The sequence below is a fragment of the Sorex fumeus genome, unplaced genomic scaffold (genome assembly GCF_029834395.1).
Source record: "Sorex fumeus unplaced genomic scaffold, SorFum_2.1 ptg000010l, whole genome shotgun sequence".
Lineage (NCBI taxonomy): Eukaryota > Metazoa > Chordata > Mammalia > Eulipotyphla > Soricidae > Sorex > Sorex fumeus.
In genome coordinates, this window is record NW_026606067.1 from 44,370,664 (window position 1) to 44,397,068 (window position 26,405).

General features: G+C 42.0%; 1 protein-coding gene across 2 annotated transcripts in view; it reads left to right on the top strand.

Annotated features, from left to right (window-relative positions):
* Positions 1–282: 282 nt before the first annotated feature.
* Positions 283–26,405, top strand: part of PIK3CA (phosphatidylinositol-4,5-bisphosphate 3-kinase catalytic subunit alpha) — a 96,877-nt gene continuing 70,754 nt past the window's right edge. The window contains exon 1 of one of the 2 annotated variants that reach the window (XM_056110768.1): positions 283–363. The gene's annotated coding sequence lies outside the window, so the exon portion shown is untranslated. Of the gene's footprint in view, positions 364–1,359; positions 1,457–26,405 lie in introns of those variants that run through there. The other variant, XM_056110767.1, reaches the window with a different exon arrangement.

Here is a 26,405-nt window from a genome sequence, read left to right on the forward strand (position 1 = left end):
CGATGTGAGCGGAAAAAGAGACCAATAAAGTTTATTCTGGAAACAAAAGGCCGAAAAAAAAGGAAAAAAAACACCAGCGGCAGCCGGGGCGACGGCGAGCGGAGCCGGGGGCGGGGGCGTGCGGCCGGGCGAGCGGGCCCGGAGCCCCAGGAGCGAGCGGCAGTTCCGGTGCCGCCGCCGCCGCCGAGGGTCGGTCCGGGCTGCTGCTGCCGCCGGCCGCGGGCGCGGGGGCCGCGGGCGAGGCGGGCGCGGGCCCGGCGGGCAGCCCCGGAGCGGCGGGGAGCGGGGCCGCCGCCGCCGCCGCCCGCGGGGCCGGGACCGATGCGGTTCGCGCGAGCCGCGGAGCCTGGAGGAGCGCCCAGAGTGAGTAGCGCGGGGCGGCGGGGACGGCGCGCGCTGTCTGTCTGTCTGTCTGTGTGGCGGGGGGGCGGGGGGCGGCGGCGCGGGCTGGCTGGCTGGCTGGCTGTCTCTGGGGCGGGGGCCGCGGTCCCCTCGCGGTCCCCTTCCTCGCCGGCTGCGCGCGGGGGAAGCGCGCCGGAGCCGGCCACCGCCCAGCGCCGCCGCCGCGCCGGGGGCCCCGCGCCCCGCACGCCCCCCGCCCCCGCCCCGCGCGGCCGGGCGCGCTGTCACCGGGCGCGGGGCCCCGCGGCGAGCCGGGCCGGGAGCGCCGGGCCGGGGCTCCCCACCGCGCCCCGCCGGCCCGCGGGCCCCTCCCGCGCCTTGCTCGCGAGCTTGTTTTCCCCGCGGCGCGCGAGCCGTTCATTCATAGCCCCGGAGCCGCCGTCCTCGCTTCGCGGGCGCGCCTCGTCCGCCTGCGCGCGCGTGTGCGGGTGTGTGCGTGTGTCTGTACCGGGAAAACAAAGTCGTCCTGCGGGAAGCCCGGCGCTCCGAGGGGCTCCGATCGCGGGCCGGGACCGGCGGGCTGTTTCGGAGGCCGGAGGGGCAGGGGCGCGGCGGGCGCCCCGGCCGGGAAACCGAAAGCCCTTCCCGAGTGTCACGGTCGGGGCGCTGCTCCCCCGTTACGTAAGGGGGCCGAGGCGCCGCCGGAGGGGCGCCGGAGGAAGCGGCCTGCGTGGCGCCCGGTGATCGCGGTCGCGGCCCCGCGTGGGGGCGCCTCCCCGTGCCAGCCCCGCGCCTTTGTGCCCATGCGGGCGCCGGTTCTGGCTCTCGGGACGGCGTCTCGGTCCCGCCGGCGCGGCCTGGGGAGACCCGGGGGCGCGGGCGGGGACGCTCCGGCGAGCGCGGGCCGGGCGGGCCGGTCCCTCCTGCCCGCGCCCGCGAGGGCCGCACGTTTCCCTGCCCGGCCCCGGGTGCTCTGGGCGGCGGCGGACGCTGCGCCGAGACCATGTCGGGGCCGGGTCGCGTTCGGGAAGAAACGACCCGGAAAATACTCCAGTCTGTTTGGGAGAAACCGGGATCCTGCCCTGACGGGTCTGGAAGCGCTTGCAGCGGAAGGGTACGTTGATGTGTTTGTGTTCAAGTTTGAAGGGTTTTTTCTTTCTTTTTCTGGTAACTGGATTCTGGTTGGCGCAGAGGTCTTGGCCGAAACATCCCATGTGCTGGACGTTTCTGATGATCAGATCGACTCTTCTGCAGTGTCATCCACCGGAACGATCCGGAGAGAGCCCAGTAGTGTGTGTGGCGGCCGTGGTGGGGGCAGGGTGTCCTGGCTTGTTTTCGTTTTTATTTTACGTTTCTTTACGCGGCGCTTTATGGGGATGGCATTTCATGCAGAACGTTTCCCCAGGGTTTCTTCAGTTTTTTTCAGTCGGTGCAAAAGAGGGTGCTTTTCCACTAGCATCTCCAGCTAGGTGATTGAACGTCACAATTAAGAGCAGTATGCGGGAAGAGCGAGAAGATCTGTGAATGTTGGCTTAGGATCTTTATCATTGAAAGTAAGTACAAAGTCTGGAAGGCAGTGCCGTCAGTGTTAGTTGGAGAACTACAAGTGAACCTCATGCAAATACAAAGGTGCTTTTTTCTCTCTCGGACGTTGTTTTTGACTTTGATTGGATGTAGCATCACCAGACAGAGATGTCACTGCATACAAATACTGTGCGGCAACTGCAAACGGACTTCATGAAAGTGCGTGTTCTCCAGGGTCTAGTGCACGCAATAGGAGACTGAAGAGCCCTGGCTTTGCCTGACTTCGTGTGGAACAGTCCTTCTGGAGCAGAGTTTCCTTCCTGTCAGGATAAGATTCTCTCCACCCCAAAGAAGTATTCACCTCATTTTAAAAAAACGAAATTTATAAATAAAATACTTATTCAAGAAGTTTCATCACAATGATTTTTCCCCCCTAAAAATGGACTTTGTGGGTAGCTTTTCCTTATTTATTTGGGCCCCTTCTTAAAGATTTTCCAGTATTAGCTATTCTTGTAAAAGACGTCTGCTCTGTTGACCTGTTTACTGCGAAGGGGCTCACTTGACCCTCCTGGATCTCTCTAGCAACTAGAGTAGCATTAACATGAGGAGATCTCTGTTATATTACTTTTGTGTCTTGAATCCCAAGGTCTAGGTGGAAATGATTGGTATGGGAAACTGAGTCCAGGGCCTTGAACTCTGCTACCAGGCTACAGTTGCCTGCCCCAGGAATGTCTTTATTCTTGTTGTTGGTTTTGGGACACACCTGGCTCTGCGCTCAGGGGTCACTCCTGGCTCTGTGCTCAGGGGTCACTCCTGGGGAAGCTTGGGGGAACTTATGGGGATGTCGAGCATGGAACCTTGCTTGATGGCATTCATGGCAAGCGCCCTACTCCCTGTACTACTATTCCAGCTCTTAGAATGAGTCTTCAAAAGAAATGTGATGTTGGGTTGGGGTGTGGCGCAGTGGTAGAAGATGTATCTTGCGTATTTGAGGCCCTGAGTTGGATTTCAGATACTGCCACCCTCAAACACCGACACCCCCACCCCCATCCTTGTAAATGATATGTCTTGGGGCCAGGGGTACAGCTGAGGTGGCATATAGCACGTGTAAGGCCCTCTAGTACCACCAAGTGGCCTCTCTGCACCACTGGCCAGCGCCAGATCCATGTGGTTCTGCCCGGAATAGCCCCAACCACCCAAGCACTGCTGATCATGACCCCATACTGTAAAATTGGTAAAGGGAAAATTTATAAAGATGAAATATTTTATCTTTAAGAAATGTTTAAACCTCATAAAACATGTTGTCTCTGGTGAAAGTATGATCCTAAAAGTTGTGCACGCTTAGAAGTGTCTTTGACTGTGGTCATTTCTTTGATTAATGCAGTTATCCAGCGGTTTTTCTTAAGTTTTATTTATGTTGAGCGAAACATCAGTCCTGAAGACAAGGCAGTATTACTGTCTCAGAGAAATGAGGTTTTTTTTCAGTTCTTTTTTTTTCTTTTAAATTTTTATTAGTGAAACACCATGAGGTACAGTTGTAGACTTACACATTTTTGTGCTTGGGTTACAGTGATCGAGTACCCATCCCGCCACCAGTGCCCATTCTCCGCCACCACTAATCCCAGTATCCCTCCCATCCCCCATCCCCCCTCCCACCAAATGACATTTTAATCTAAGGTCAAAGTGGTATCAGGTTACAGGCTCATTGACAAAAAACCGAATGTTTTCTGATTCCTCTCACAATGACATGTTTTCTCCTGCCCTTGCCACCTTTTTTAATAGATAAGGAAACTAGAACCACTGAAGTTTAATTACTTAACTCTACCCTTTCCCTGTTTTGATATTTTCGGTGCATGTTCTCATGCACGCACGTATTAAATTCCCTGTTTTAACTTAAGTGGGGTTTTTCAATCTGACCTCGTATTAGAATGATCTAGTTAGCTGTTTTAAAAACACCAATACCATAATCTCATTCCCAGATAGTCTGGTTTAATTGTTCTGAGATGGAGCGCAGACATGTTTTGATTGTTTGAACGTTGCCTAGGTAATTCTGATAGGCAAGATTGTAAAATCCTCACACTCAAGGACCTGTCTGCTTTGCTTGCAGCTTCTCTCCCTGGGTTCGTTTCTCCTTTCCTTTGAAAGTCTAGCCTGGGTTAGGTATCTGCTTCCTGTTCCCATCGCCTCTGTACTCCCACTATCAGAGCCTTGACTCACTGCCTTGAAACTGCCTACTGACTTGTCTGTGTCCTCCACCAAAAGGTAAATTCCATAAGAAAGACAGGGACACCTTCTCTAGTATTGTCTCACATAGTAACCAGTACATAATAGGAACTTGTTGACTGAGTAAATTATTTGGCAGCACACTTTTTTACAACGTGTAATAACTGACATGTGCCAACTTTTATTCTTGATCAATACAGTTAATCCTTTGGCCACTAAATATGTTGATCCTTGAACTTGCCGTACGTATGAATCTCACTTGAAGAGAGTGGAGATGTTTTACATAACTTTATCTATCTATCTCTCTATATATATGCACATATATATGAATATATATATACACACATAGTTAATCAGGAAGTACACAGGCAAACAAAATATGAGTCACTGTACACAAGAAATTGAGAGATTTGATTTTAACTCTCAGTTTTAGTACAAGCATTATGTCCTCAGGCGAGTTTCCGTCTCTCCTGGCCTCAGTTTTTTTGTCTGTAGTACAGAATCCTGCTGGTTGTTCTACTTGGGACTTGGTCATTGAGCCTGAAAACCCTGTGAATACTAAAAATACTAAATTTGGAATCTGAAGGGCCTTAATTCAAGACTTTGGTCTTGTTAAACTTGCAGCATTTACTTTATTTTGGTCAGATGTCCTAATCTGTATAATGGGACTCATGGCTACTTAGTAGAGTTGTTATTGAAGAAATGAATTTCCCCCTGAATTGAGTACTTGGTAAGTGTTCATTTCCTTCTTCCTTATGAAAGTGTTAAGTATGAATGGATTTATCTGAGATAACAGAAAGACACAGTTTATGTAATAAATCCCATTTTCCACTTGCTGAATATAAACACCAAGTGCGACTGGAAAACAGAAATCACTGTGATTTTCTGTTTCATTTTTTCAGAACCTCATTCCTCTGTCACACATCAGGGCTTAGGTCAACCTCTTTGGGAAATAATTATTCCTAGAAGTTTGAATCATGGCAGGATAACAAGTGCCCAGCTATCAGTATACACTCTCTCCAAAGATAAACAAAACCAGACCTGACTATTCCAAATGAAGGCAGTCAACTACAACTAAGACTAATTTGTAAAATAAGACCAGGGAAAGTAAGTAGACCAAAGCTTAAAATTCAGGAATTAGAATATGATAGTTTACTAAAGATGGGGAATATGCCTCTGATCTGGACCAATTCTAGAATGTAAAATTGTTCTTGATGCTAGATTAGCAGTCATACATATCATTTAGGAGATTGAAGTTGATGATTTTCTCCATTTTTGGACATGCTTAATTATTACATAGTTGTTAGTCCTTGTTTGGCGAGAGACAGTAATGGTATATATGAAGAAGTGGATTATCTTTCCACTCAGGTTTATTGATGTCTTATTTTTGTATAAATCAATTTGGCTTGCAGATAGCTCCCTGAAGTGTTTTGTTTGGGGCGGGGGCACATGCTGCAGGGCTTAGTACCAGTACTGGCTCTGTGCGCAGGGGACCAGGCGGTGCAGGGATCAAGCCCGGGCCAGCTGCATGAAAAGCAAGTGCCTTAACTAACGTGTACTCTCTGGCCCCTCGAGTTTGCGTTTCGTGTGAGGTTTATCAGTCATCTTTTTGGGACAGGTACTGTGATAAACTAAAATGTCATAGGCTTCAAGAAGAAATATAAGCCAACAGAGTAAAATCTGAGGTTTAGGTTTGAAACCTAAGGATCTCCAGCACCCAAAAGAGTAAGTAAGTAAAAGTAAGTAAAGGCCCTCCCGTTGATCATCGATTTGCTCGAGCGGGGCCAGTAAGGTCTCCATTGGAGACTTTGTTGTTACTGTGTCTGGCATATCGAATACGTCATGGGGAGCTTGCCAGGCTCTGCCGTGCGGGCGAGATACTCTCGGTAGCTTGCCGGGATCTCCGAGAGGGGCAGAGGAATCGAACTGTTATTTTTATATATTCAATAGTATTTTATTGTTGTTTTGTGATGTCGAGTTGGCTGCTACTCTGCTGTGTTCAGGGCTTACTCCTGGTTCTGTGCTCAGACATTAATGTGGATCAAATGTGGTGTCAGGGTTGCATCCGGGGTTGGCTCATGCAAGGCTGCTGCTTCCTTTCTCCAGTTGGTGGAGTTGAAAGTTTAAAATGCTCCAGTAGGGAGCTAATAAGTTTGTTATTAAAGTAATGAAATGAAGCTTTTGCTTCAAATTTAGTATTTCTTACAATTTAGCTGTTTTTAGAGTGGATGATAGAGCTGTGGTTATTGATGTCCTTCTAAATTCCAAACTGACTTTTAGAATGATACTTTGTATTAGTATAGAGCTAAAGGAGGCCGATTGTATCACATTGTGTCCATTTTTTTTCCTGCATCATTTCAATAGAAATAGTAACATATCACTTGAAAGTAACTGTTATAATTGAGATAATTGAAATTATTCTAAATTGCAAAGAAGAATCGTGTATCAATACTAGCATAATATTTTATAATTTATCTGATAGTGACACATTTGTTTCTTCTGCATCATTTTAAATTATTCTCCAATAAGTTTTTGTTGTTGTTTTGTTTTTTTAGACCACACTCAGGATTTAACTCCTTGCTCTGTGCTCAAGGATCACTCCTAGTGATGTTTGAGGGACCATATGGGGCTCCAGGGATTGATCAAACCTGGGTTGGCCATACACTTGGCAAGGACCCTTACCCCTGGTTCTGTGCTCAGGCAGTAAAGGGGCCTGGAGCAATTTAATAACTCTAAGTTATTAACACTTAACCCATAAGAGGTTAAGTGTTAATAACTTAGAGTTTAAGCTTAGTTAAGTATGCAAGTCTTACCTCAAGGGCACATAGCCATATCAATTTGTTATATTTTCAATAACTGAAACAGTTTTGTTTATAGTATTATACATATCTGGGCCAAAGAGAGAGTGTGAGCTTCACCAGGAGTGATTCCTAATCGCAGAGCAGGGAGTACGTCCTGAGCACCTGTGTGTTACCTAAACCAAAAATAAAAATAAAGAAAATGTACTTTTTAAAAGAATAAGAATATGCTGTACATATTGGAAGACCTTTGTATGGAATTCTGTGGCAGAGAAAAGCTGCCATCAGAAGAGTGGACTGTTGATTTTTTTCCTCCCTGAAACCATCAGTGACTTTGGAGAATCAGATTTTCTGCAGGCTTGGACATTTCGATGCCTGGTACGGAAAGAAGTTAAATGACTGATCATCCATTGCACAGCAGTGGCCAGGGTTATGAAAGCCTGCAGACTTGTCCCAGTACTCTCAGTAACCATTGACTACCTCTCTTGCTTGTTTAAGACTTCTAGGAAATTGTGTTCCATAATTTCCCTTGCTTAATCCAGTTTGGCTTAGAAATGCGATTCCAGAGGCAGAGTGCACTCTTTCCCCACACACTTTGCCCAGCTCTGTTACACAGACAAGTATTTCGAAAGATGACCCCAAAATATCGCCTGTGAAGGGAAAGCAACAATAGTTAAGTGTTTGACTTGTGTTTCTATTACATGTCTAAATTATTCAACTTCTGAATTACTATTATTATTATTATTATTAAGGCCACACCATGGGGTACCATTGCCAGACCTGTGTGGCTCAAACCCAGCAGTGAATATTTTTTGACCAGCAAACTGCTTAGGTAATGAGTTATTATTTAGTTATTTTGAATATGTACTCATTTTTCAATAAACGAAGCATGTTCTTTCTTTCCTTGCCTTTCTAAGTACTTTTCTGCTGGACTTATTGCAGGTTTAGATCTAAGAGTACTGTTGCATTTCTGAACAATTAAGTTAAAAATAAGTAATTTCCCCACCCCCTGGAAATTAAACTTCTTGGCAAGTGCAAGAAACTTGGATTTTTTCCCCCTAGACTGCCATTCTGTTATTATAGATTAACGAAATACACCATCAAATGTAAAACCATATTTGATAGGAAAAATTGTGGCAGCAAAAAGCTGAAAATTAGTTGCTGCTGTACAGTTCAGTTGGAAATTACCATACATGACAGCAGGGAAGGGAAAAAAGATTTTTTTCAGACATTTTTTTAACACAAACAGTAGTAGTAACGTCATTTAAATTTTTACGTAGAGTTTCTTAAGCTTGAATGACTATTAAAATTAAGACCCTAATCAAGTAACATCTTCAATTATTTGTGAGCTGTGGGTCCTTCTCCTATATCAGTTGTGAAGTTGAGCATAACTTTTTCTCTGGGGGCCGCACCTGATGGTACTCAGGGCTTACTCCTGCCTCTCTGCTCAAGAATCACTCCTTGTGGTGCTTGGGGACCACATGGGGTGCCAGAATCTAACCCATGTTGGGCATTTGTAACGTAAGCACCCAGTCCACTGAAATCTTGGGCCCTTTTACAGGACTTTTGGGGTGGGGCAGAGGCACACCCAGTGATGCTCCGGGGTTTCTCCTGGCTTTACTGTCAGGAATTAGCGCCTGGTGTTGCTTAGGGGACCATGTGGGATGCTGGGAATACATGCAAAGCAAACACCCTACCCACCGTATTACTGCTTGGCTCTGAACATAACTCTGTGTAAGTGATCTGCATGCTTGAGAATTTCAAACAAACACTGCCCTCCCGTTGTTCATCGATTTGCTCGAGTGGGCCCAGTAACGTCTCCATTTTTTTTTAAGACTTGTTGTTATTGTGTTTGGCATATTGAATACGTCACAAGGAGCTTGCCAGGCTTTGCCACGCGGGTGAGATACTCTCGGTAGCTTGCCAGGCTCTCTGAGAGGGGCGGAGGAATCGAGCCCGGCTTGGCCGGGTTGGCTGCGCGCAAGGCAAAGTCCTACCCGCTGTGCTATCGCTCCAGTGGTCGTGAAATGTATTACTTGCCTTGCCAGTGATTGCACGTATGCGAAGGCAAGTTTTCTATTACTAAGCCATATCCCTAAGCTCTGAAAACATTTGAAGTTGGAATTGTGTTACGAAGCCTGCTTAAGCTTTTCCAGTTTTCCTGTTCTCCTGAATGTATGTCAGAATAGTTGAGAGACCGTGCTTTGCCACCAGAATAGCTAGATTACTGGTTTTATAATTTAGAGAAAAGTTCTTTAACTTGTCTCTGTTAAATATTCTCTGGGTTGATACATTTCCTTATTATAGGGGAGGAATCCTACAGTACCCGCACTATAATATTGCAGTGAGAATTAAATGACTAAGACATGAAAGTGTTTAGAACAGTGTCTAGGAGATAGTTCACGCTCAGCAAAAAATATCTCTAAGCTCCTTGAGAGCATAGTCTATATAATACTTATTTGAATTTTTTAACATTAGTGAATGGAATTCGGTTCCTTCCAAGGATTTACTAATGGATCCATCTCGAACATAGAATAAGGTTGGCTTCTAACAGTCTTCCTTTTTAACTTTTTTATCATAAAACTGATTTACCAAGTAGGTAACAATAGTTGTTTCAGTCACCAATCCTACCACCATCGTGACCTTTCCTCCGTCGTGTCCCCTTTTCCCGCCTACCACCCCAGCACCCCTGACAGCACAGAGACGTTATTTCATATTGTTACAACACAGAGGTAAACGGGATTATTAAAACTCAGATCCATAAGAGCCAGTTTGTGATAATTGTTGAATCTCACAGTGATGTTAGTTGAGGATCTACCGTGCCGGTTAGTGCTAGTTGAAGCCTCTGTGTTATTGTTCAGGCTCATTGTGCTTCGTCGTCGTCTATGCAACTTTTCCATCAGATTTGCTGTGATCCTGCTGGGCCAACTCATGGTCCGGGAGCTGTAGATCTGGAACAGTTTGGTGGCTCAGCAGTTTGATGAGGTTCTTTTGTGGAGCTGGGCCGTTCCTGTGTCAGAGATTGTCACCTATGGCTACAGGTGGCTCTGCCTCGGGCAGAAAGGGAACTCTGTCTGCCCCATTCCTGGAATGCCCCTGAGTTTCGGCTACTAGGGAAGATCTGGTGGTATCATGTTCTTTTGGAGACTTGATACTGGGCTGCTTCTTTGCCAGCAAGACGGAGATGGCTTCTTGACATTACCACTTGCCTTTTGTTCACCATACACTTTTTCAATTCATGCGAGCTCTAAAAATCTGAATTCTGTTTCATGTCTTGTGCTGAAATAACTTAGCAGATGGAGATTTAGCTTAGATAGTAATGAGGGATTAATGGACAGAGAATGAAGTAATTGGATATACATTTTTCAAATCTAGTCTGAACTTCCTAAAACTGTTTAGACATTAATCTCTCGGGACATGGAGGTAATACACAATGGGGGAAAAATGACTGTGATCTGCCCTATTACTGTTTAGAAGTTCATTGTTCTATTGTGTGAGTTAACTAAGCCACACTTGACAACTTGAAGGAGAAAACGTCTTGATTTTATAAGTGTCCAGAGTAATTTATAAACACACACATAATTGTTTCATTCTGAGAGTTTAATGTCATAAATTTGGTAAGGGGAAATGTTAAGAACTTTATGCATTACTTTCCTTGATATCCACAGTAGCACCTCTGTACACATGAAGTCTCTCGATTTCACAGTCGGAACCCAAGGCTCCACGTCTGATCAGTACTTTGGAATACTGTTTTCATTTACATGAATTCGACTATGAAGTTCAGCCACAGTAAAAACCTGACAAAAGTCATCACTTAAATATTGTAGTCATATCCCAGCGTTGAGCTTTGACTTCAAAGTGAACTGACACCAGCCATGTGAGCTTGCTGAGTTCTCAACTAGTCTCAGTGTACATGTGTAGATATCTCGCTCTGAGTGTGTTTTTGTTCTGCGGACATGTTGTGGTCATAGTACATGGCCTCTAGTTCCAAGCCTCTTGTGTTCAACAAGAGAAAGAACAGTTTGCTTCAGTGCTCAGAGAGCTACTGCTGTTTGAGATGTGTTGAGCGTTTCCAAGGTAGTTTGCAGATACGGCCAAATAGACGCTGTTGTGCGTACATTCTCTCACTAATACATTCTGTGAGACATGCAGTGTCCCACAGCTTTTCAAATACCACATTATATCATTTATAATCGTGTGTTTGAGGCAGCTATTTCTATGTTTTTGCATGAAACATTTCTCCATGATGTATACAAAATAAAACATACATTTGATTTGAAAAATTTCAAGGTTAATGTCGGTATCCACAAACTATGTTTCTATTGTCTGCGACTAATGCATTATTGACATATAGCAAAACAGATTATCAAATAAGAAGAAAAGTGTTTAATTCATTTAAAATCGTTGATCTTATTTTTTTCTTATAAACGTTATATGTGCAGTGATTGCAGTACCTCAGTAGCCTAAGTTTTGAGGACACTTGAAAAATCTGCTTCTTTCCCCAGATGGATTACTCGTAAGTCATAGTAGAACAGCATAAAAATAGAACATTGGAAATTAAATCTATCTCACAACATCTGGTCCTAGTATGACCCTTGGCTTATCATTGCTTAGTTTTGTACCTTTCTGCCATATGTTCTTTGTATGCATTTAGATTCACTGAAGAATACGCAAGCAAACAAGCAGAATTTATTTTATGGAAAATGATTAAGTTTCTGCTAATCTTTTTTCCCCCTGCTGATCTGCTAATCTTTCCCCAAAGCTGTGTTTGTGTTTTGCTTTTGGCCACGCCAGCGATGCTGGCTCTGTGCTCAGAGATCACTTCTGGTGGACCCGGGACCATACGGGGTGCGAGGGATCAAACCCAAGGCCGATGCAAATTAGGCAAATGCCCTACCTGCTGTACTACTGCTCTTGCCCCACAAATATTTTGTTATTTTTATCTCCTTATGTAAAATTTAGCTCTTTGTACAAACATCTAACAGTGTTCAGGGGTCGCTCCTGGCATAGTGCGGAGAGACTGTTTCAGTGAGACTCAGGAATCATGTGATCCTGGGTATTGGACTCAGGGCTAGAACCCAGGGCTCCCGCATACGGAGCATAGGCTTCCACCCTTTCCCGCAGCCTTGATCTCTACTGTCTTTGATGCAATAGAATGGGACATTTGCTTATAATTATAGCTTGGACCAGAATATCTAACCTGCCTCTTAATTCTGTGACACTGAGTAAACTGCTTGCATTTTATGAGCCTGGAAAGGTGACTAGAGGCTGAATGAGGTTCTAAGTTGCTGTGTTCCAAAAGTGAATTTATGTGAACCTTTCACAGTATATTAACTCTATTTTGTGACTACCAGGTAGGAGATGTTTTTAAACTGGAAAAGATAGCTTCATATGAAAATTTATAAGGCATCAGCCAGTAATCTGATAAGGAAAATTGAGAATAAAAAATTGAAAGGAAGTTAATTCTCTTTTGTACCTGAAAACTAGGAAAGAAAAATACTCTTGACAAAACAGGTTAAATTTAAAGCTAAAACTTTAATTATAGTGAATGACTAAAGAAGTAACCATTATTAAAAAGTTGAAAACTCATTATCACTACATTATTGTGTAGCATTGTTCTGGAAATTCTGGACCCATACAGCACAACAAAATTAGAAAGATGAGAAAGGACTGAGTTGAGGGTGGGAGGAGCTGGTCCCCAATTGGAAGCTACACAATTCCATTCTTGGTTATTGCATTATTGCGTTCCCAGAAAGACCTTAGAATAAGAAGAGAGAAATTAGTATGATGTACTTTAAAAATCAGTAGTTCTCCTTTATTCTAGCAGTAACTGTTTAGAGAATACAAAATGAAAAGAAATCACTTTTAACAGTGACAGAAGATGTAAAATGATGTTCCTTGGAAATGTGTGCCCTCTTGTGAAGAAATCTGAACATTCTCTTTTGATATGAACAAGGGCTGAGGGGTGGTTACAGGGAGAGTCGTCTCAGGTTCTTGGATCGAAGTTCATCTGTTATGAATCACAGCTTATAACATCAGCATAAGTTTAATTGTTCAAAATGAGTCTGAACCTACTGAATGGGGAAGAATGTTTGTGTTCTCTACATCGTACTTAGAGGTTCTAGCCAAGACAATACAAAGCATTCACAAAGCTCAACAACAAAAGAGACCAGTCCTGTCAAAAATGGGGGGAGGAGCAGAGTAGACTCTTCCCTGAAGAAGATATACAGATGGCCAGTAGGCATGTGAGAAAGTAGACAGCGTTACTTATTCTGGGAGAAATGCAGTGAGATCCAATCTCATGCCAGTTAGAGTAGCTTCTGTCAGAGCCTGGAGAGAGAGGATAGCAGGTAAAGGGCTTGCCTTGCATACAGCCAGCCCGGGTTTGATCTCCAGCACTCCACTATGGTCCCTTGAGCTCGTCAGGAGTGATCCCTGAGCACAGAGCCAGGAGTAAGCCCTGAGCACAATTGGATGTGGGTCCCCCAAGTGCTAACCCTCTGAGAAGAACTGAAAACAGACAAATTGGTGTGGATGTGTTGAAAAGATCCCCCATTCACTGTTAATAAGAATATAATTTGATTCAGTTTCTAAGAAAAACAACGTGAAGATTCTTCAAAAGAGTAAGATAGAACTGAGTCCTCATATGATCTAGTGATTCCTCCTTATTTGGCATATATCCCTAAAATACGTTCACACAAAAAGTACTTTGAAAAGTTATATGCACACCTGTGTTCACTGTAGCTCTTAGTACAATAGCCAAAATCTGTAAACAACCCAGATATCTAACAACAGATAAAGAAGTTGTATATAGACACAGTGGAATACCACGCAGCTGTGTAAAAGTGATAACATCATGCAGTTCACTGAGATTTGGATGCAACTGGAGGGTGTCATGTTAAGTGAAATAAGTCAGAGGAAAAGGACAAATATCGGACATTCTCACTCATCTGTGGTATAGAGTGGTACAGAACAAAAGAACAGACAGTATTGAAAAATCTTGAGGCAAATCTTAAGGCTTCTACTGAACCTCTGATTGATTACCCAGCACTGGAGGGAATGGGAAAGGGTCACGGGGAGTGACGAGATGGAGTAGCGGTGTCATAAGGACAATGGTGAGGGTCTTGGGCACTTCAGTAGTGATGGAGTACAGTGACTATAACATTACCATAAGCATTAAAACTCTTATAACCAACCATTAGCTAAACTTTAGTAAAAAATAAATTTAAAATAACCTGTATTAAAAATTTACAGACATGTGGGGCTGGAGCAATTAGCACAGTGGGTAGGGCATTTGCCTTGCACGCAGCCCACCTGGCCGACCCTGGTTCAATTCCCAGCATTCCATATGGTACTCCGAGCACCGCCAGGAGTAATTCCTGAGTGCATGAGCCAGGAGTAACCCCTGAGCATCGCCAGGTGTGACCCAGAAAGCAAAAAGAAAAAAGAAAAAAATTACAGACATATTACGGTCACGGTCCTCCCGTTGTTCATGGATTTGCTCGAGCGGGCCCAGTAAGGTCTCCATTGGAGACTTTGTTGTTACTGTGTCTGGCATATCGAATACTCTCGGTAGCTTGCCGGGCTCTCCGAGAGGGGCGGAGGAATCGAACTCGGGTTGGCCATGTTGGCCGCTTGTAAGGCGAACGCCCTACCGCTGTGCTATCAGTGAATGTATATTGTGTTTTTACAGTTGTTACTGGTGAAGAAGGCGCAGTTTCCTGCCCCAAGTGGCTCAGGGAAGGGGCAAAAGGCTGAGAAAGCAATGAAGTTGACATCCCTGGCATAGCCAGGATCTTTATTCACCATCACCAAAAGCCAGGTGTTTATCTTTAAATTCTAAGATATTCAGAAGAATACTTTCAGAAGCGTCCATATCCAGATAGGCACATAAGCAAGGAAATTGGAAACCCAGGTTTATCTACTTAGGTGGAAATAAAAACATATGGGAAAACATTTTTCCTTCACACTCAAAGAAATGAATATTTAAGATGCAGTGGTGTATTTTTATTTTTTCGAATTAGTAAGAATTATTTTTTACTGTTGTTAGGGGTGAAGGTGCAGTGTGCCTGCCTTGTAAATTTCTGCTGAAGGTCTAAATTTATTCAGCCCTTTCAGAAACGATGTCAGCAGCTTTTTATCTTTAAAATAACCATATTTGTTATAATTCCATTTGCAGTACGATATGACGAAAATTTTGAAATCATGTTAAGTATTCAACAAATGTGCCATCGTGCCCATACAAATGTGTAGTAGGAAGTGTTTCTGAAATTAAGAAGAAAAAGCCAGATAGAAAATTGTAATAGTATTTAAGTACAAGTATAAAACAAAGAAACTAAATTTAAAATAGGCTTACAAAAATTGTCTGAGAACATGCCTGAAATTGTTAATAGTTTTCTCTGGTGCCTCTTGTATTTTTTCTATTTTCCCTATTCTTCTCTGTTTTCACCATTGTATCTTGAGCTGGTTCAGGTCCAACACCACAATAGGTATGATGGTCAGTGTAACTGAATTTCTACATTAGGCCTGTGTAGCTTTCACATGGAAAGAAATGGGAATACAGTTCACAAGAAGGAAAGGGAAGTGGGAAGGATACTAGAAAGGATAATACTTTCCTTACACTTAGATTGTCAATTTCCAGAACATTTCACCTTTTATTTTTATATGCGCCCTATCTGAAGATGTTAGTTCATAGTACTTGCCTAAGTTACAAATTTCTGTTAACCCTGACTCTTGAGACCCACCAAGTGCAGTCGACCACTGAATTTTAGTTATTCTCCTGGAAAATAATCTCTTCCTACGATGTACTCCACCTTATGCATAGACACTCTTAGTTTGTTACTTTTCTGTGCCCTGAAGTTATCCCAGAGTTCTTACTTTTCTTTCGCTTTGCACAATGTTAGAAAATTACCAGACATGTAAATAACCAGTGGTTGTGTGTATGTGTTCTAATAGGTAGGTCGATGGAAACTGGTAGGGGTGAGAGTGACATTTCTTGACTGTTGCCAGAATGTCAGCCTATTTAAAGCTTAGTAATTTCTGAAGAACTACATTGGTACTTCTCAAGCCTGGAATATGTAAGAATTATCTGGGAAACTTGCTAAGATGTGAATTACCCAGAGTCTTAACAGTTTTGCTTCCGTGGAGCGATAGGCCTGGTGATGTGCATTTTATTTTAACAAGTTCTCCTTCCCCCTCTTCAGCCTCATTGTGTGATCCCAGGACAAGATTTTGAAGAACACTTACTTTGGAATAAAGTATACTTTTATCAATTTCTTATAACTCATAATTGTGCACCAGTCCACTTTTCTCCATGCATTTCCTACACTTTCCCCACAGACGCCTTGTAATTCAGCTATTCTGAACAGCAAACTCCCCTAAGCCCCGCAGAGCCACGTTTGCGACAGCTGGTTCTGCCTGGTAGCTTGTTAACCTGGCTTGTTATCTTCAGATTCCGTGTGATCTGTGTAAAGTATTCCCAACTCACTCTCTTGCAGAGGCACGATCCCTGCTCTTTTTCTCTTGCCTGTCTGAAAACGCATACATTCTACATTTTCCTCGTTCTCTATGTGTTCTTCAATGGACTCTTGAATCCAGGGATGTTCGCTGTATACCTTGAACATAAACATAGTGTATATGTTTGCCAGTATGCCATTTGTATATGATTGACATTGACATTGACATTTGTATATGATTCTCTGCTATAAAGAAGTAGAGACGGAGTGATTGGTCTTTTGTGTGTGAGAGAAAAAATGAGGTCATAGTATTTGCTTACACTAGCCCTGCTTATAAGCTTCAGTATTATAAATTTATATTCCAGTTTTGGTCTTACAGGAAAGTATCTCAGAGTAAAATTACAAGCACTTTTCTTTTTAGGTGTTTTCTCCTCTATTCATCTGTTTGGTCTTTCATGTTTGGAAGTGAAGGTATTTTAATAAAATTTTTCACCATATTTATACGTTATTGAGTAATACCTATTCTTCAGGGCAAGAACCAGTTGCTAACTTGAAGCTTTTTGTTTGTTTTAAATTAAACCTTCTATGCTTATTTGTATCCCCTGCGGAAGTCATATTTAGAACTGAAGTATCCACTAATACTTCTCAAGTAAATTGAACTGACATTTGTATAACTCACATTGAATTCTGCAATAATCAAGACAAAATGTTGTGTGTTTGTTGTCAAGTGAGTTTCCATGCATTTTTTAAAACTTGATTTCCAAAGTCAATATGTGTTTAACCTTGCTGTAGACTTTAGTCTTAGAGTGTTGATGGAAATCACCCACCAGCTGCAAAATTCAGATCCAGTATGCTATAGGAAAGTGTAACTGTGGCTTAAAACAAATGTTAGCAATGAAATATTTAGTAGCAACTGTTCTTTTAAAAGAAACATTTTGGATAATTAAAGTCATCTTGTAATATCCTTATACCCAGCTGTCAGCTTTTTACTTTTCCTGCCAATATTTCTGCAACTGAAATCAAGAAAATGGAAATCAGGGTACCACATTTTGTGATACACTGAACACTTGAAAAACTTTTATGTGTAAGATTTTTTATTAGAGTCTTTTTAGTGTCTCAAAGGTTTCTATAAAAACCAATGACCTTTTTCAATATTAAGTTCTAGTGCACATTAGAACATAAAGCAGCATTTGGGAAATTAAGGAATCCCCATTAATAGTCATTGGATGTTAAGTTTATTATGAAAATAAATTGGATCTTAAATTTATTATGAAAATAAATTTCTTAATCTCCTTTTCAAAGCATGCTATTACTGTTTTTCTTGGAGGGGTGGGGGGGGAGGCCACGTTGGGCATACCCCTCAGTGCTTATGGCTTATTCCTGCCTGCTCAGGGATCATTCCTGGCAGGGCTTGGGGGACCATATGGGACTCCAAGGATCAAACCTGGATTGGATGTTCTAGGCAGACTCCCTACCCATTACACTATCACTTTCATCCCTGTATGATTATTTTACTATAAATTCAAGTTTGAAACCAGTCTTTTTTTTTTTAAAGTATCCAGTTAGTTGTTTCAAATAGTCTTTTCCCTATTGATTTGAAAGGACATCTTTTATCATGTAATAATCCTGTGTCTGTTGTTTCTTCAAAATTTTTGTTCTATTGTTCTGACTCTTAATGAGCTGTACGCAACCTTGTGATTATTGTAGTTTTAGCATATATTTTAGTATCTAGTTGCACTAGACTTTTCTCCCAGTACCCACTCACTCTCCACAATTTCTCCACAATAGGTACCAACTATTTCTTTTTTCTGAACATTAGAGTCAGCATGATTAATTTTAGACACACAAATTGTACTGTGTTTTATTGGTGGAAGGCCAAATGTATATAGTATTTAAAGAATTGACATTTCTATCAATTTAAAACTTTGAATGAGTATTTTTCCTTTCCTTCAAGTATTTTATATTACTAAGAAGCATTTTAAACTTTTCTTATGTGTCTTAAAGTAAAGCAGTAAGAAGTCCCAATTTTTATTTCCTCCCTAGTGGCCAGTCACTTCTACCAGAAAATCTATTAAACAAACGGCCCTATTACCCTGAATAGAAATTCTAGAGTTCTTTACATAGTTGCAGCAACTTCTTGTGTCTGTTCTGAACTCATTTCTGTCTCCTGGATTTGCATGGACCAATGCTCTTTTTATAACAGGCCTTAACATTTATTATGAGTACTGTCTCCTCATTCTCTTTTAAACATTCAGTACATTAAAGTTCTGTAACTTCTTAGACTATGTTAGAGACTGATAAACAAATCTACCGAGCAATATCACTTCAGTATCTGTTAATACTAACTTAAGTTTTAGCTAATGGGTTTGATAGTACACATACAAAAGCACACACATACATAAATACTTCACACATCCTTATATAACAGGAAAAGATAACTAGGCCTTAACATATGAAACAATAGAGATCTGATACCAAAAACTTAAGGTGGATTTAGAAATGAAGCATTTATAGTCCACTAATTTTTCTAATAATGCAAAAAACAATAGCTAAGAACTGTGTGTGTGTGTGTCTGTGTGTGTGTTAATGTACAATACAGTTAGAAAAAGGAAAGCAAAAGTTTAAGGATGGCAGTAAGATGTAGCTCAAAGTACAATGCTTTGCTTTGGCGCCTGGGTTCAATCCCCAATACCCTCCCACAATGTTTTTTAAAGGATTATTATTTTCAGGTTAAAGTTTATTTCCATTCTATCTCTCCTGAATGTCATTCACACCCTGCAACCAAAAGCATGATTTTAGGGTAGGGAAAAACTGAGGTGAGACATATGTTATTCATAATGTTGAAAATCCAAAATTTAATTTTATTAGTATAGAATTTTATTCAATCTTTTAATTTTCTTTTTAGTATATTTTCTTCATGTCTTTTCTTTTTAGTATATATTTAATGTTATTTTCATCATCAACATAAGGACATCTGATGACAGCATGAGGAAATTGAATCCCCTGAGTAGAATTTAAGAGTAAGGGGCTGGAGCGATAGCAAAGCGGGTAGGATGCTTCCTTGCATGCGTCCTACCCGGGTTCAATCCCTAGCATCCCATATGGTCCCCGGAGTATCGTCAGAGGTAATTCCTGAATGCAGAGCCAGGAGTGACCCCTAAGCAAAACCAGGTGGACCCAAAAAGCAAAAAATAAAAATAAAAAAGAGTGCAGGAATAGGACTGGAGTTGTGTCTTAGGTGACAACTGGTGGGTTGTTCCTATGAGATACCCTGATTTCAGTCTTACCCCCGAGCACTGCTGGGTATGGCCACATGTTTGCCTTGCACGCAGCCGACCTGGGTGCGATTCCTAGCATCTCATAAGGTCCCCTGAGCACCGCCAGGAGTAATTCCTGAGTGCATTAACCAGGAGTAACCCCTGTGCATCGCCAGGTGTGGCCCAAAAAAGAAAAAAATAAAGTGATCTAATCATTAAAAAAAAAAGAAATTTTCTTAGCTTTTTTTTTATATCATATATGTTTTCATTGTTATTTCTAGTAGACAGATATTAGACTTCCTAGATTGCTTTTCTACTTTTCATCTTTCCCTCCTTGTACTCCTCTTTCCTCCTTTTTAAAAAAATTTTTATTAGTGAAAGACCATGAGGTACAGTTGTAGACTCACAAATTTTTGTGCTTGGGTTTCAGTTATACAATGATTGAGTACCCATCCCTCCTCCAGTGCCCATTCCCCACCTCCAATGCTCCCAGCATACCTCCCCCACTCCCCACCCCACCGCTGTGGCAGGGCATTCCCTTTTGTTCTCTCTCTCCTTTTGGGTGCTGTGGTTTGCAAAAGGCATTGAGTGGCAATCATGTTTGGTCTATAGTCTGCTTTCAGCATGCATCTCTCATCCTGGGAGGATCCACCCAGAACCCTTTACTGGGTGCACCCTTCTCTATCTGAGCTGCCTTTTCCCCTAGCATGTGCGGCTGGCCTCCAAGCCATGGAGTGAAACTCCTGATACTTATCTCGGTTATTCTTGGGTGTTAGTCTCCTATTTTGTTACTTTATATTCCCCAGATGAATGCAATCTTTCTATGTCTGTTTCTCTCTTTCTGACTCATTTCATTTAGCATGATACTTTCCATGTAGTACTACTTGTATGTAAATTTCATGACTTCATCTTTTCTAACAGCTGCATAGTACTCCATTGTGTAGATGTACCAAAGTTTCTTTAACCAGTCACCTGTTCTCAGGCTCTCAGGTTTTTTCCAGATTCTAGCTATTGTAAACAGTGCTGCAATGAGCAAACAAGTGCAGATGTCACTTCGACTATACTTTTTTGCTTCTCTGGGATGTATTCCCAGGAGTGGTATTGCTGGGTCAAATGGGAGCTCAATTTCTACTTTTTGGAGAATCGTCCATATTGTTTTCCAAAAGGGCTGAACCAGTCGGCATTCCCACCAGCAGTGAAGGAGGGTCCCTTTCTCGCCACATCTGCGCCAACACAGGTTGCTTTTGTTCATTTGGATGTGGGCCAGTCTCTGTGGTGTGAGATGATATCTTGTTGTTTTGATCTGCATCTCCCTGATGATTAGTGATGTAGAGCATTTTCTCATGCCTTTTAGCCATTCGGATTTCTTCTTTGGGAAAGTTTCTGTTCATCTCATCACCCCCTTTTTTGATGGGTTTAGATGTTTACTTCTTGTGGAGTTCAACCAGTGCTTTGTATCCTTGATATCAACCCCTTATCGGATGGGTATTGGGTGAATATCCTTGCCCATTCTGTAGACTGTCCTTGTATTCTGGTCACTGTATCTTTGGAGGTGCAGAAGCTCTTAATTTAAGATAGTCCCATTTGATTTATCTCTGTTTCCACTTGGTTGGTAAGGTCGAAGCCCATTTTTTTGCATGTGGTTGTCCAGTTATGCCAGCACCATTTGTTGAAGAGGCTTTCCTTGTTCCACTTCACATTTCTTGCTCCCTTATCAAAGATTAGGTGTTCATACATTAGGTTGTATGTACAGATATTCCACCCTGATCCATTGGTCTGCGGCCCTGCCTTTGTTCCAGTACCATGCTGTTTTAATTACTACCGCTTTGTAGTAGAGTTTGAGGTTGGGGAGGGTAATACCGCCCCACTTCTTTTTCCCAAGAATTACTTTAGCTATTCGTGGACGTTTGTTGTTCCATATGAGTTTTAGGAGTGCTTGATCTATTTCTTTGAAGAATTTCATGGGTATCCTTATAGGGATCGCGTTGAATCTGTATAATGCTTTGGGGAGTATTGCCATTTTGACGATGTTAATTCTTCCTATCCAGGAGCAGGGGATATGTTTCCATTTCCTTGTGTCCTCTTTCATTTCATGGAGTAGCGTTTTGTAGTTTTCATTGTAGTGGTCCTTTACCTCTTTAGTTAGGCTGATTACAAGGTATTTGATTTTCTGGGGCACAATTGTGAATGGGATTTTTTTTTTCATGTCACTTTTCTCTCTCTCATTATTTGTGTATAGGAAGGCCATGGATTTTGGGGCATTAGTTTTATAGCCTCTGACTTTACTGTTCAAGTCTGTTGTTTCTAGGAGTTTCTTGGTAGAGGATTTAGGATTCTCGAGATATAGTATCATATCATCTGCGAATAATAAGAGCTTGATTTCTTCCTTTCCTGTCTGGATGCCTTTAATGTCTTTTTCTTGCCTAATCGCTATTGCAAGTACTTCCAGTATTATGTTAAATAGAAGTGGTGAAAGTGGGCATCCTTGTCTTGTCCCTGATCTTAGAGGAAAGACCCTTAGTTTTTCTCCATTGAGGAGAATGCTTGCCATGGGTTTGTCATTAGATGGCTTTGACTATCTTAAGGAAAGTTCCTTCAAAACCCATTTTGGTGAGAGTTTTCATCATAAACGGGTGCTGGATCTTGTCAAAAGCTTTCTCTGCGTCTATTGATATGATCATGTGGTTTTTATCTTTACTTTTATTGATATATGATGGATTATGTTGATTGATTTCCAATGTTAAACATCCTAGCATCCCCAGGATGAATCCCACTTGGTTGTGGTGTATGATCTTTTTTATGAGTTGTTGGAATCTATTTGCTAATATTTTGTTGAGGATCTTCGCATCTGTGTTCATCAGGGATATTGGCCTATAGTTTTCTTTGTTGGTGGTGTCTTTGTTTGCTTTTGGTATTAGGGAGATATGTGCCTCATAGAAGCTGTTTGGGAGAGTTCCTGTTACTACAATTTCCTGGAAAAGCTTGAGGAGAACTGGCAACAGGTCTTCTTTAAATGTTTGGAAGAATTCACTAGTGAATCTGACTGGGCCTGTGCTTTTGTTTTTGGGAAGACTTTTGATTATAGTTTCAATTTCCTTGATATGAATGGGTCTATTCAGGTATCCCAAGTCTTCTTGGTTCAATCTTGGTAGATTATAGGAATCCAGGAATTTATCCATTTCTTCTAGGTTCTCTTGTTTGGTGGCGTACAGACTCTCAGAGTAGTCTCTGATGATCCTTTGAATTTCATTGGTTTCTGTTGTGATGTCCCCCTTTTCATTTCGGGTTCGGTTTATTAGGGTTCTCTCTTTCTTTGTGAGTCTTGCTTGTGGTTTATCAGTCTTATTTATTTTCTCAAAGAACCAGCTCTTGGTTTCATTGACCTTTTGGATTGTTTTTTTTTGGTTTCCATGTCGTTAACCTCTGCTCTATGTTTTAATATTTCTTTCCTTCATCCAATTTTGGTTTTCTTTTGTTCGTCTTTTACTAAGATCTTGAGCTGTGTGCTTAGGTTATCTATGTAGGCCCTTTCTTCTTTCCTTAGGAATGTTAGCAATGCTATTAATTTTCCTCTTAACATGGCTTTAGCTGCATCCCATAGGTTTTGGTAGCTCGTGTCTTCATTCTCATTTGTTTCCAGGTATCTTTTGATTTCGTCCTTGACTTTCTTCCTGACCCACTCGTTGTTCAACATTGAGTTGTTTAATTTTCAGGTGTTTGATTTGTTTCTCGGTGTCTTTGTGTGATTCACTTCTATCTTCAGTGCATTGTGGTCTGAAAAGATTGTTGATACTACTTCTGTCTTCCTGATTCTATTGAGGTATGTTTTGTGACCTCATACGTGGACTTTTTTTGGAAAATGTTCCATGTGCACTGGAGAAGAATGCGTATTCTTTCTTTTTGGGGTCTAAAGCCCTGTATTGGTCTATGAGTTTTGTTCTTGTTATCTATCCAGAGGTGATAAGACGATGTTGAAGCCTCCCAACTGCTATTGTGTTGCCAGCAATGTCCTCCTTAAAATCTTTTAGCAGTTGTTTTAAGTATTTACTGGTCCCTTATTAAGTGCATATATATTTAAGAGTGTGATTTCTTCCTGTTGTACATATCCCTTGATAAATAGAAAATGGCCTTCGCTGTCCCTTCTGATCCTTTTCAACCTGAAATCTCTGTTGTCGGATACTAGTATGGCCACTCCAGCTTTTTTGAGAGAGCTGTTTGCTTGCAGGATTGTTTTCCATCCTTTAACTTTGAGTCTGTGTTTGCCCTGATTGTTCAGATGAGTTTCTTGTAGACAGCAGAATGTTGGTTTCAGTTTCTGGATCCATTTTGCCACTCTGTGTCTCTTGATTGGTGCATTTAGACCATTAACATTGAGAGAGATTATTGTCATGGGGTTTTGCGCCATCTTTCTGTAGGGGTTGGTTGTGTTTATAATTGTTTTCCTTCTTATCTTACAGGAGCTCCTTTAATCCTTCTTTTAGATTTGGTTTTGAGTCTATGAAGTTCCTGAATTGTATAGTTCCATTGAGTTTGAGTGAGAGTTTAGCTGGATAAAGTATTCTTGGTGAGGCGTTCAGTTCATTGAGTTTTTTCCACTATATCCCACCATTGTCTTCGGGCTTGGAGGGTTTCCTCTGATAGGTCTGCTGTAAGAGGTGCTCCTTTGTATGTGATTTCCGTCTTTGACCTTGCTGCTTGCAGTATTGTGTCTCTGTCAACAACATCCATCATTCTGACTATGATATGCCTTGGAGTGTTTTTATTGGTTCTCTTTTAGCTGGCACCCTTCTGGCTCCTTGGATCTGGATGTCTGCATTCTTTAACTCTGGGAACTTTTCAGCAATGATTTCTTTGACTGTGGCTTTTTCATTGGAGTTGCTTCCCTGTCCTTCTGGTACTCCGATGACTCTAATGTTGTTCCTCTTGGCGTCATTCCCTGGTTCTCTGATTCTCCTTAGAGCTATTTTGAGGTCTTTTCCTATTGTTTGTTGTTCCCTATGCGTACAGATCCTGTCTTCAGCCACAATCATCCCACTGCTGAGGGCACCTACTGAGTTTTTCGTTTCGTCTATCAAATCCTTTATTTGTGACACTTTTTGTAGCTTTTTTATTTCTGCTCTCATTTCTTCCTGTATTTTCTCGACTAACCGTTCTACTGTTTCTTTCATTTCTTCCTTAGTTTTCTGGATATCTCCTCTATTGATTCTTTGAGTAGTTCTTTGAACATCCTCTGCATTTTGTCTAAGAATTCTTTATTGGAGGGAGCATATTTGTGAATAACCCCGGTTGAGGTTTCAGGACTCTTTTCTTCATCCTGTCCTTGTAGTGGAGATTTGCGCTGTATTTTTATGTTGTCTAGTAAAACCCTGGAATTCACTAGCACTGTTCCCTCATATTGTGGGAAAGGATTCTAGATAAGGTCAGTCGATGGTGGTCATCCTTCTCCCTTTCTAGAGTCTGACCTTCCTCTCAGGCATTCTTTGTTTTTTTTTTTTTTCATTTTTTCCCCTTTATTTATTTTTTTACAGTTGTAGATTTACAATTTTTTGTGCTTGGGTTTCAATTATACAATGATCAGATACCCATCCCTCCACCAGTGCCCATTTTTCACCACCATGGATAATATCCCTCCCACCCCCATCCCCCCATCCCCCCCCGTCTCTGTAGCAGGGCAATCCCCTGTGTTCTCTCTCTCCTTTTGGGTGTTGTGGTCTGCAAAAGAGGCATTGAGTGGCAAACATGTTCAGTCCATAGTCTACTTTCGACATGCATCTCCCCTCCTGGGAGGATCCTCCAAACATCCTTTATTTGGTGCTCCCTTCTCTATCTGAACTGCCCTTTCCTCTAGGATACCCGGCTAGCCTCTAAGTTATGGAGTAATCATCCTGGTGCTGATCTCAGCTATTCTTGGGTATTAATCTCATACTTTGTTACTTTATATCCCCCAGATGAACGCAATCTTTCTATGTCTATCCCTCTCTTTCTGACTCATTTCGCTTAGCATGATACTTTCCATATTGTACCACTTGTATGTAAATTTCATGACTTCATCTTTTCTAACAGCTACATAGTACTCCATTGTGTAGATGTACCAAAGTTTCTTTAACCAGTCATCTGTTCTTGGGCACTCAGGTTTCTTCCAGTTTCTGGCTATTGTAAATAGTGCTGCAATGAACAAACAAGTGCAGATGTCACTTCAACTATACATTTTTGCCTCTCTGGGATATATTCCCAGGAGTGGTATTGCTGGGTCAAATGGGAGCTCAATTTCTAATTTTTTGAGAATCGTCCATACTGTTTTCCAGAAGGGCTGAACCAGTCGACATTCCCACCAACAGTGAAGCAGTGTCCCTTTCTCGCCACATCCACGCCAGCATCGGTTGCTTTTGCTCTTTTGAATGTGGGCCAGTCTCTGAGGTGTGAGATGGTATCTCATTGTGGTTTTGATCTGCATCTCCCTGATGATTAATGATGTAGAGCATTTTCTCATGTGCTTTTTTGCCATTCGGATTTCTTCTTTGAGAAAGTTTCTGTTCATTTCATTGCCCCATTTTTGGATGGGGTTGGATGTTTTCTTCTTGTGGAGTTTAACCAGTATTTTGTATATCCTGGATATCAACCCCTTGTCAGATGTGTATTCGGTGAATATCCTTTCCCATTCTGTAGACTGTCTTTGTACTTTGGTCACTGTTTCTTTGGAGGTGCAGAAGCTTCTTAGTTTAAGATAGTCCCATTTATCTATCTCTGTTTTCACTTGCTCGGCCAGTGGCGTGGCATCTTTGAAGATACCATTAGCTTCAATGTCA